Here is a 9,910-nt window from a genome sequence, read left to right as displayed (position 1 = left end):
AAAGCCTGCCTCTGCAGTGACACACTTCCTTTCACAAGGCCACATCTACTCCAACAAGGCCACACCTCCTAATACTGCCACTCGCTCTGGCTAAGCACTCAAACCCATGAGTGTATGGAGGTCAGATCTATTCAGACCACCACATCTTATAACAGCTTTTCATGACAGGTGATCTAATTAATTTAAATACTAAGGGCCCCTTAATAACTGAATCCAAATTGTTGTTTTCTTTTTTGTTGACTGGTCTGTTCTATTTGTTACTGCATAGATGCCTTGGTAAGGCCATGTTTTATACATTTGATGAATAATCTAGATGAAGGGTAATGGAGACTTTAAACCCAGGCTGTACTTTATTTGTCTTGAGACCCAATAGCAGGCAGGATTTTATAGCACACAAACACACACACACACACACACACACACACACACACACACACACACACACACACAGTTACTACCACCACCACCACCACCAAAAATCACATATAACTAACATTTTGTTCTGGATATTTGAAATTAAAGCATCTTTCATCCAATATTCCCAATAATTATCTTGAATTTTGTATTGGCTTCCCAATAGTAGCAGACTGGTTTGCTAGGAACAGGTGTTTGAACATTTGAGCATATGACTATGTCCGTTATAAATGTCTATTTGATTTGAACCCAACTGAAAATCTTCAAAATATTGGGTCTGTAGCCGGAGCTTCTCAAATATAACTACTGTCTTGGTATGCATTGTCACAACCAAGAGAAATAGATTTCTCTCCAGGGACTACACTGTTTTTTTATTGATGATGATTTTAATTTTGGAATAGGGTAGATTAATTTATTTTTACAGAGATATTTTTCAAATAAGATGATAATTTATTTTCAGCAATATGAATTTTTTAATTTCATGGGTTTGATTTTTTCCTTGTTTTGACTTTGAAATGAAAAATTTTTTCAATAGTTTGCAAGTGTTTTGTCCTTCTATACTGTGACTCGCATGTTCCTATAAGTTTACTTCACCCCCCCAAAAAAAAACAACAGCAATGAGAACACAAGAGTAAAGTTACATTTAAATTTTTGCAACATTTTATATATCATAAGAAATCGTTTAGAAGAAGCATTTACCATGAAAAGTCATTGCTTAGTCTGCATAGGTTGAGAAAATTAGATTCAGAGTTTCACTTGCCAGTCAGAGCTGAGATATATATTAGTGCCCTGTTATAACCACTATTTTTCAGGTTTTATGCAAATGACATAAGTAGCTTTCTTCCAGTTTTTGTTTCCAACCAACACGAATTCTCATGTCCTCCATCAAGATCCATAGCAGTAAAATGTTGCCCACTTATGAGACAAGGACTCTAATTTTTCTGTTGTAAGACTTATCAGAGATCATTCCTCAGTCCCCATAGAAACCATCTCTCTCTAAATTTGAGAAGGTTTCTGAACAGCATTGAAATGACTATGCCTATTAGAAAGAGCCATATTTTAATTGTTCTAAAGGTGTTTTTATTTATTTATTAGTTTTTTGGGGGGGTTACCTAACATGCTATATTATTCAGTCAGATCACATTTATCTTGCTACTAATGATTTGGCAGTTAGTATTTAAGTGGAAGAAATTATTTGGGGTCAAAGGAGACTTTAGAAGGTTAAAAAAACGCAAATGAATAGAATTCACACTTTTAAAACTGAATATTTGAACTGTTGAGATTTTACTATTTACTTCATTGACATTACTAAAAAAGAATGACATAATGATCCACCTTTGGGGACTGGGAATGCATCTCAGTGATAATGAGCTTGCTTAGTACAGGTGAAAGTCTTGCTTCCATCTCCAGCATTCCCTTCCCGCTCCCCCTGGCCCTGTCACAGAGAGTCTCTTATAGTGATATGGCTTCATCTACATATTCTCAGATACATAAAACACTTAGTCTATGTGTCTACGAAATGTGTATTTTATCATGATCACAAAAAGTTACTAATATATCAGCATAAATATTTTCAGCAGAAAATATGCACAAAACAATCATAACTAAACATTTAGTTTGTCATAAAATTCATAAATATGAATGAATATGAAACTATAATTCACTTCTTGACAACTGGATCTCTGTCTCTTTAATTACAGTCTCTATTTTTTGTTAACATTTTCTATGGCATAAACAATCAAGCATATGTTATATGCTCATGTACCTATATGTATGATATTTACACTGCACCAATGGAAATGACAATATGGCTATCTATTCTAAAAACAATAAACAAGGTTTTCATAAACCCCAGTCAGAAATATTATGAAGACACAATGGACATGTGCTGGGATTAAAAGTATGTGCCATCAGCACCCAGCTAATGGATAATTCTTACACAAATTTAGACCAGAATGTGTCAAAGACGAATTTGATTATTAATATGGATGTCAATTAAAATGGTTATGTTCTTCAAAAAAATCTCATATTATATTTATATATAAATGTATACTATAAATTTGTTATGTATGTATGTAAGTGTTCATATATGCATTTATGCCTACATAAAGACTCTATGTGTGTATAGAAACAGACATCTGTGTGTGTGTGTGTGTGTGTGTGTGTGTGTGTGTGTGCGTATGTGTGTGTAGATGAGAGAAACAGAAATGGATAGAAAGTATTAAGCTAGGAAAGAAAAGACACAGTGAAATAAATTTTACTCAGAAAGAGACAGAAATGATTAATATCCTACAGAGCAATGAAACTATAACTTTTTTGGGTGATCTTTCCTGACAGAAATCATTTGCGCCTCTACTGGAAAAAAAATCTATAGCATTGACAAGGGCTTCACAGGAACTGGTCCCCAGTCAAAGCTAACTAGTAGATGGAACAAAGGCATTTCCTCCTGTGAATTAGATAGTCCGTGGGTGGTCCTGTCAGAAAGTGTTCCCAAGGATACCGAAACTCAGTGCAGCGCTGGCTTTGTCCTGATCTGAGCTAGCATGGCTTTCTGTGGTGGTAGCAGTCTCTCTCTAGTTAAAGTCTACTGTCTGTAGTTCTCACGTTGTCACGCTCTAGTGAAAGCTCCCTATGCCGAATTAAATCCCTCTACAGCAGCACAGGATGTGCATTTCTGCATAACAGAAATAACTTTCTTTCCAGTATTGTACAGAACTTTAATGTCAAGGGAGAGCCTTTGATGTTCATAAGTACCCCAATGGGAAAAAACAGGAATCGTTTCTCTGTTACTATAATTATGGCAAACAGACTCCTTACATACAAACTATGAGAACTACAAATTAAAACCTTTATTACTAATGCTATTGTTAATGTTTAAGAATATTTTCCTCTTAGGCTGGTCTTCTTGTGTTTTCTTCTGCCACAGCATCATTGTTTTAGTCCCACAAGGATCCTGCATCCACTCTCTTCATGACATTCTTCACTGCACAGGCAGTTTCCACTCTCAATATCTAAACTGGTGTCCACATATTAGTCCTGTTCTGTTTATCTCATGGGACACATTTTCCCTTCCTGCTAAAGAAATAATGTATATGAAACCTGCAATTTGAATGCAAGGCTTACTTGAGTATACAGAAAAAACCTAATATTCTACACCCCCAAAAAATAAAAGCACAACCCAGAATGTATTGTTTTCAAAAGGAATTTATATTAATATTGTTGCAATTTACATATCGCAGCAAGAGGTCTCAGGAGAACATTTTGTGAGCACACATGGACATTCTTGTCTGGAAGATTGAAATTAAGACACTTAGAATCATTTTATTAAATTAATAAGTCACCCTTATAAATCAAGGAGAGAATAACAATGAACAAAAATGGATCATGGGTAATCGTTAGATTTGTAATAGTTCATAGACACAATCCCAAGACACTGAGGTTTTTTATACTTTACTTTGAATCCTAGCAATTTTTAAACAAAATCCCTGACTTTTACACAATTGTAAATTTGGTAAACCAAGATGAAGTAGAATTCTCTTACATCTTATATCCAGTCTCCCATGTAGATTCTCACTTTTGTTTGACACACTTATGACAATAAATATCCTAATAGTGGCACATAAGTGTTAGCTGAACTGCACACACAATTAAATTTTCCTTGTGTTGTCCAAAGTCCTCTTTCTGCTATAAGAGATCAGCAAGGATGTCACATTACTTACATTTTTTCACGCCCTTAGACTCCTCATGGCTTTTAATATTTGTCAGACTTTGCTTGGTTTTGAATACTTAATTTTTGAGTTGCTTGAATACTATCTAAGGACACTGGTCATTTGCTTTATGGAAGGACCCTTTGTTGCATTTGTCTGGTGTTTTTCTCATGGTTAGATGATATTATGAGATTTTGGAAGGAAGATTGCTGAGGTTAAGGAGATATTTTCATTATGTTACATCCTATGGCCTTGAGGTTAAGATGATTCATCTCTGTGGATGTTGACTTCAATTCTTCACTTCAAGCAGGGCTTATCCAGCTAGCTTTCTCCATTGCATGAATGCTCTGATCTCTTACGTTCCACACGTGTTTCCACGTCTCAGAAACAAGTTACTATGTACAGTCTACATTAGAGGAGAGGAGGTGTGGTTCTCTCCTCCTGGCAACAAGACAGTATCAAACACTCTCTGAAATTCTCTACACACTAGCAGAATACTTCCTGAGACATTTGTCCTTTTCTGTTCCACTTTTTATTCAGTATCATTATTTCATACTCTTCCTGTAGGTTCTTAAATGATTATTTTAAACATCATATTATAACCCAATGCTGCTTTTACTTGGGTTTTTTTTATTGCTTGAATTGTTACAGTTTTGACCTCTCGGAGACTTCTCCCTTTGCTCATGGCCGATTGAAATGCCCTGGTCATGTAGTAGTGTGGCAGGAAAATGAAATTGTTCATTCTGGCTCATGTGCTGAATTCTTGGTCCTCATTTGCTCATATTACTATGAGAAGTTCATAAGGCTTTAGGAGGTGTGGCCAAGCTGAAGGAAACAGGTGCAGATATTTAGGAGTATCTTGTCCCTGGTCCCTGCTTGTCGCTGTCGGTTCTCCGTGAGGCAAACGACTTTCCATAGTCATAATGAACCTCACCACGGGTCCAGAATCACCAAAGGATTCTGGATGAAAACCTATGGAGATGTGAGTCAAAGGAAAGTATTTCACTTACACATCTGTTTGATCGAACAGAATTAGCCACAGAGAAATGAGGAGGGGCTTTGGTTTTGAGCACTTCCATGATCTTTGACCTCCCAAAATGCTCCACACTCACATTTTTCAGCCCCAATTTTATTTCCTTTTATAGCTACCAGAAGATCATTGACAAGGAATGTGATTCAAGAGATTTAAGATATTTAAGTATCAGACAGCAGCCACAGTCTTCGGTAAGAATTTAACTCGGGGTCTGGAGAGATGACTCAGTGGTTAAGAGCACTGGGTTCTCGTCCAGACATCCTAAGTTCAATTCCCAGCACCTACATGATAGTGGTTCATAACTACTGTCTATAAATGTGAACCCATGAGAACTGATGCCTCTTTGGTGCAAACATATATACAGAAAAAAGCATATACATAATATAAATAAATATATCTTTAGAAAAAGAATTTCACTTGAATCTATGATTGGAGGGTCATAGGCACATTGAATAATGTTTGTAATCCAAATAACAATTTTATAAAGAAATATCTGAATGTTTTTAACATGGCAACAAAATTTCAAACTATTATGGTTTGTAACTGTTCATTACCTTTCTCTCTTTCAAATTACACTTAAAGGAAAACCTGTGCACTATGATGACATGGAAGCATGGGTTCAAGTGCATAACTCACTCCTGTATGCAGTCCAGTGCAAGGAAACAACGAAGGAAATAGTTACTCACCTGTAAGCGTCTGGATATGAGTGGATGGGCTTGCGGCAGGACCCTCAGCTTGGCAGAACAGAACAGGAGGAATTTACAAAAAAAAAAAAAAGCTATGAATATTTTTTGAAGAATTGATTAAAATCAGTAAGAAAAAACATCTATTGCATTTTTACTCAGTATTCTATATTGATTCAACTTAATGCATCTAATTTTTCCCCCAGCAATTTTTAACACCTGCTGACAGACCTGGGTCATGGAAATCCATATACTTCCACAGCCACTTAATCCTAAGGTGAGACACCAAGATTTCCTTTCAGCTGATGGTTCATTTTCTTGAAGCAACTCCCTGGACTTGCATTTATAAACTCTGTCCTTGCCTGTGGTTCAGTAGACTGTCTTCACCAAAACCATTCTCCATCCTAAATACCTATGTAGAACACACGCTCCAGTTTCTGGGACTAATTCTTCAGTGTAGATCTGTGATAATTGGTGAGAGAGCCCTATTCTTCAGGCCCTCATTCTTTGCTTAGAAGCAGATATTTTTCTTCCATGTACAAAAGTGTTCATACTAATGTCTTAGAATCTCTGATTTTCTTTTTAACAGAGAGATATAAAAACTGAAGGAATGTATAACAACTCTGAGATCAGGAAAGAATGATGAGGATGGACGCTAAAACGAAATCTCACACTGGCTCAGAATTGAGTATAAAAAAGAGGTATTATTTAGAGGTAGACTCACAGAACACATTCCTCTGCTTGAATGGGGAACAACAACCAAATCCAGCAGATGGAAGAGAGAGAGAAGGAGCACGTGCTTTACATGGGCATTTATAGTATATAAGGCCACACCCAAATGGGCTGTTAACTTAAAGACTACTGACTGAAGTCTACAGCACTTCCGCTTTTTGTTTAAATAAGAGAGTTCTAAGCCTAATACAAAATTATATGCAGTAAGAACAAATATCAAGTATAAAAATCAGAATTATGACCAGCAAAAACAGTATCAAGCAAGAAACATGTGATAAATGTTTCAATAATTATCCTATTTTAAGGAGTCTAAGTTTTGTATTATAAATAACTTGCCCAAGTCATGAGAAGAAAGTAACTATGACTATCTAGTCTTCAAACCCATCAAAGACCTGGGAAGGGAGATAATATTACTTGAGTAAGCAGGAAGTGCAATCAAGCAACTTACAAAATGTGCAACAAATGACAAAGACAACTGGTTAACTGGGCAATCACCCAAAGTCTCATTTTCAATGCTGAAATAATCAACTTTGGCTAAGGCCTATAGTAACTGACAGACCATTTTCAGAGGCAGGAAATCTTTCAAAACTGTCTTATCCTGTCTTTGCAAGATTTGACAGTCTTTTTTTTGTATTCTGTTTTTTACTGTCCAGACATAGTGCATTTTCTCAGTGGTTGATGCATAGGCAGTTCCTTGCCCAATGGCCAGTTTTGCCAAGAAGAAAACAAGCTCTAAGTGGAGTGTCTTCAGTGTTCAACATTCTCTCAGGAATACATCAGTGCTGCCAGGAGCAATTGTGTCTCATGACAACAGAACCCTAAGTTATTTAAATGCCATATTCTACAGCTCTTTGAAGTGGTTGAAAATTACCTATTTATGCAGAATACAATCTCTATGAATCTAAAGAACCTGATTAGTCTAACTATACACATGACAAGCATGGATGACTATTAACCTTTAATTTTTAATACCTATATAGCTTAAAGACTAAGACTTCATGTTGGAATATTAAACAACATTTAAACAACTGTGCAACAAATGAAGACATGACCTCCAAATGTAAACAATGTATAAGTATCTTGATCAGAGGTTGAAATGTATAGTGCAATATAATAAATATATCCTAAAATTGTATCAATATACAAAATGTCTTAAGCAGAGGTAGAAGCATGCATGCATACAATCTGACAAAACAACTTTGCCTAGGTGTACAAATATTATAGGCAGAAATAGGAACAAATTAAATATAATTTACATTTGAATCAATATACAAGAATCTATACCAATGTAAATTATCAATAAATGATAGATACCTCACAAGTAGTCACTTTATTACTCACGATTATTATTAGTGTAAGTTCACACTAATCTACCCATTATCCCATCCAAATTTTCCCTTTTTTTTCAACGAGATCCCTGAACCTACAATATTTCCACCCCAACCCCCAACACTATACCAGTTATAAGCAACCCCTAATTGATGTTCCTAACATTAAGGACAAACTTTGTTGGGAGAGGAGACATTGTTGTCTAGAATTACTTCCAGCTGCCAGGGGGGGTGATATTCCTTCTATGGGATCCTGTGAAAGTAAAATGATGGTTAAGTTTCAAGATTACCGTCTGGTATAATTGCAAATAGTCTCTGAGTATTCGGTAGAGTTTTACTGAGGTGCCTATTTGGAGTTCTATCCAGAACATTGTAGAAAGGTGTACCATTTCAGCTAATCAAGCTTGAACCATCTTGAGCAGCTGGGACCTAAAACAGGTCTTATAGTAGCGTATTGGCATCATAACATCTTATCAACCAGGTGGATTTGTTGTTGTGGGGCCTCATCTTGTAACATGAGGGCCTGCTTGTTGGGGTTTCTGTCCTGCCCAGTTCCCACAGTCTTTAGGTCCCAAAGAAAATCACACAGAGAGTCTACATTAGCTATAAACTGATTGGCTCATTATCTCAGGCTTCTTATTAACTGTTGTAACTTATATTAACCCATTATTCTAGTATATGTTAGCCACATAGCTTGTTTCCTTTTTTGGTGGAGCAGGTCACATCTTCCTTCTTCTGTGTCTGGGCAGAACTGTAGGAAGAACTTCCTTCTTCCCAGAATACTCCTGTTCTCATTGTCCCACCTCTACTTCCGGTCTGGTTGTCCCACCTATACTTCCTGCCTGGCTATTGGCCAATCAGCGCTTATTTAAAACATAATTGACAGAATACAGAATTGTCCCACACCACCATCTTCTTCCTGGAAACTTCAAAGATTACTGCAGGAAAATTCATTGTTCATTGTGAAAAACTTAAACATTATTTATGCAGACATATATTCAATGAAAGGTATGATAGAGACAAAATAGGTATGAAGAAAAGTAAAATTTTTCCTAAATTCTTTCTTCTTTCTGTCCCATACCAGATGATTCCTGACATGAAACATAAACTCTGAATTTTTCCGTTAACAACATGCTTGGATTTATAGAAAGACAAAGCCATTGTCTAACTCCAAAATCAGCTTTGATTTTTAAGTGAGTCATGACTATTATTTTAGTTTATGTACAGTGAGTCTTACCCTCAGATGACATGTTCTCATAAGTCATAATTCTCTTTGCTTGATGATCCTATCTGGATAACTATCTTTTCTACTTTAGGCTTCCAGATGTCAAGTGTCTCCTGACTTTTTGACGATGAGTATTTTCCTGCAAAGATAAGAACAGAACCCTGCCCCAAACCCTTATGAAATTTTCTTACTACCTGTATGACTGTCATCTCTGTGGATGAATTGTCATTTCTCTTTCTCAAGAAGTTTCTCTTTTTTAAACTGAATCTTTATTAATTTTGATGGTTTCCATAGCTTTTCTTCTCTGGTAGAAACAAGAATTAAACTCCTTCCTTAATGTAGCACATCTCCTGGTTTCCATTTTAAGGTCAATACTTCCTTGAAAAACATTGGCTGATATAATTCAGAAGTTTATTAACTATTAACTTATGTCTTTCTATTGCTGTTGTTCCTTTCTCATTAGCGTTAAGAAAATCCAAGGTAAATAAAGCATTAAGCAATCTATTTCTGGGAGTATTTTCCATCCCATTCTGTTTGTCTAACATATCCTTTATTAGATCTTTCTATAACTGTCTGACATGTAGGATTTGTTTGGTATACCTGTAATATGCTTTGTATTATAATAAGCAAGACTTGTTTAATTTTCTTAGACACATGTGCTGGACGATTGTCTGTTTTGATTTGTGCAGATATAATCATAATGGCCATAACTATTAATGAATGTGTGATTACCAAATCAGACTTTTCTGAGTTCAAAGTAGTTGCACATTGAATGCCCAAGTAAGTGT

This window comes from Myodes glareolus, chromosome 25, assembly GCF_982192425.1.
Source record: "Myodes glareolus chromosome 25, mMyoGla1.1, whole genome shotgun sequence".
NCBI classification, from domain to species: domain Eukaryota; kingdom Metazoa; phylum Chordata; class Mammalia; order Rodentia; family Cricetidae; genus Myodes; species Myodes glareolus.
Note: the sequence above shows the minus strand (reverse complement) of the source record.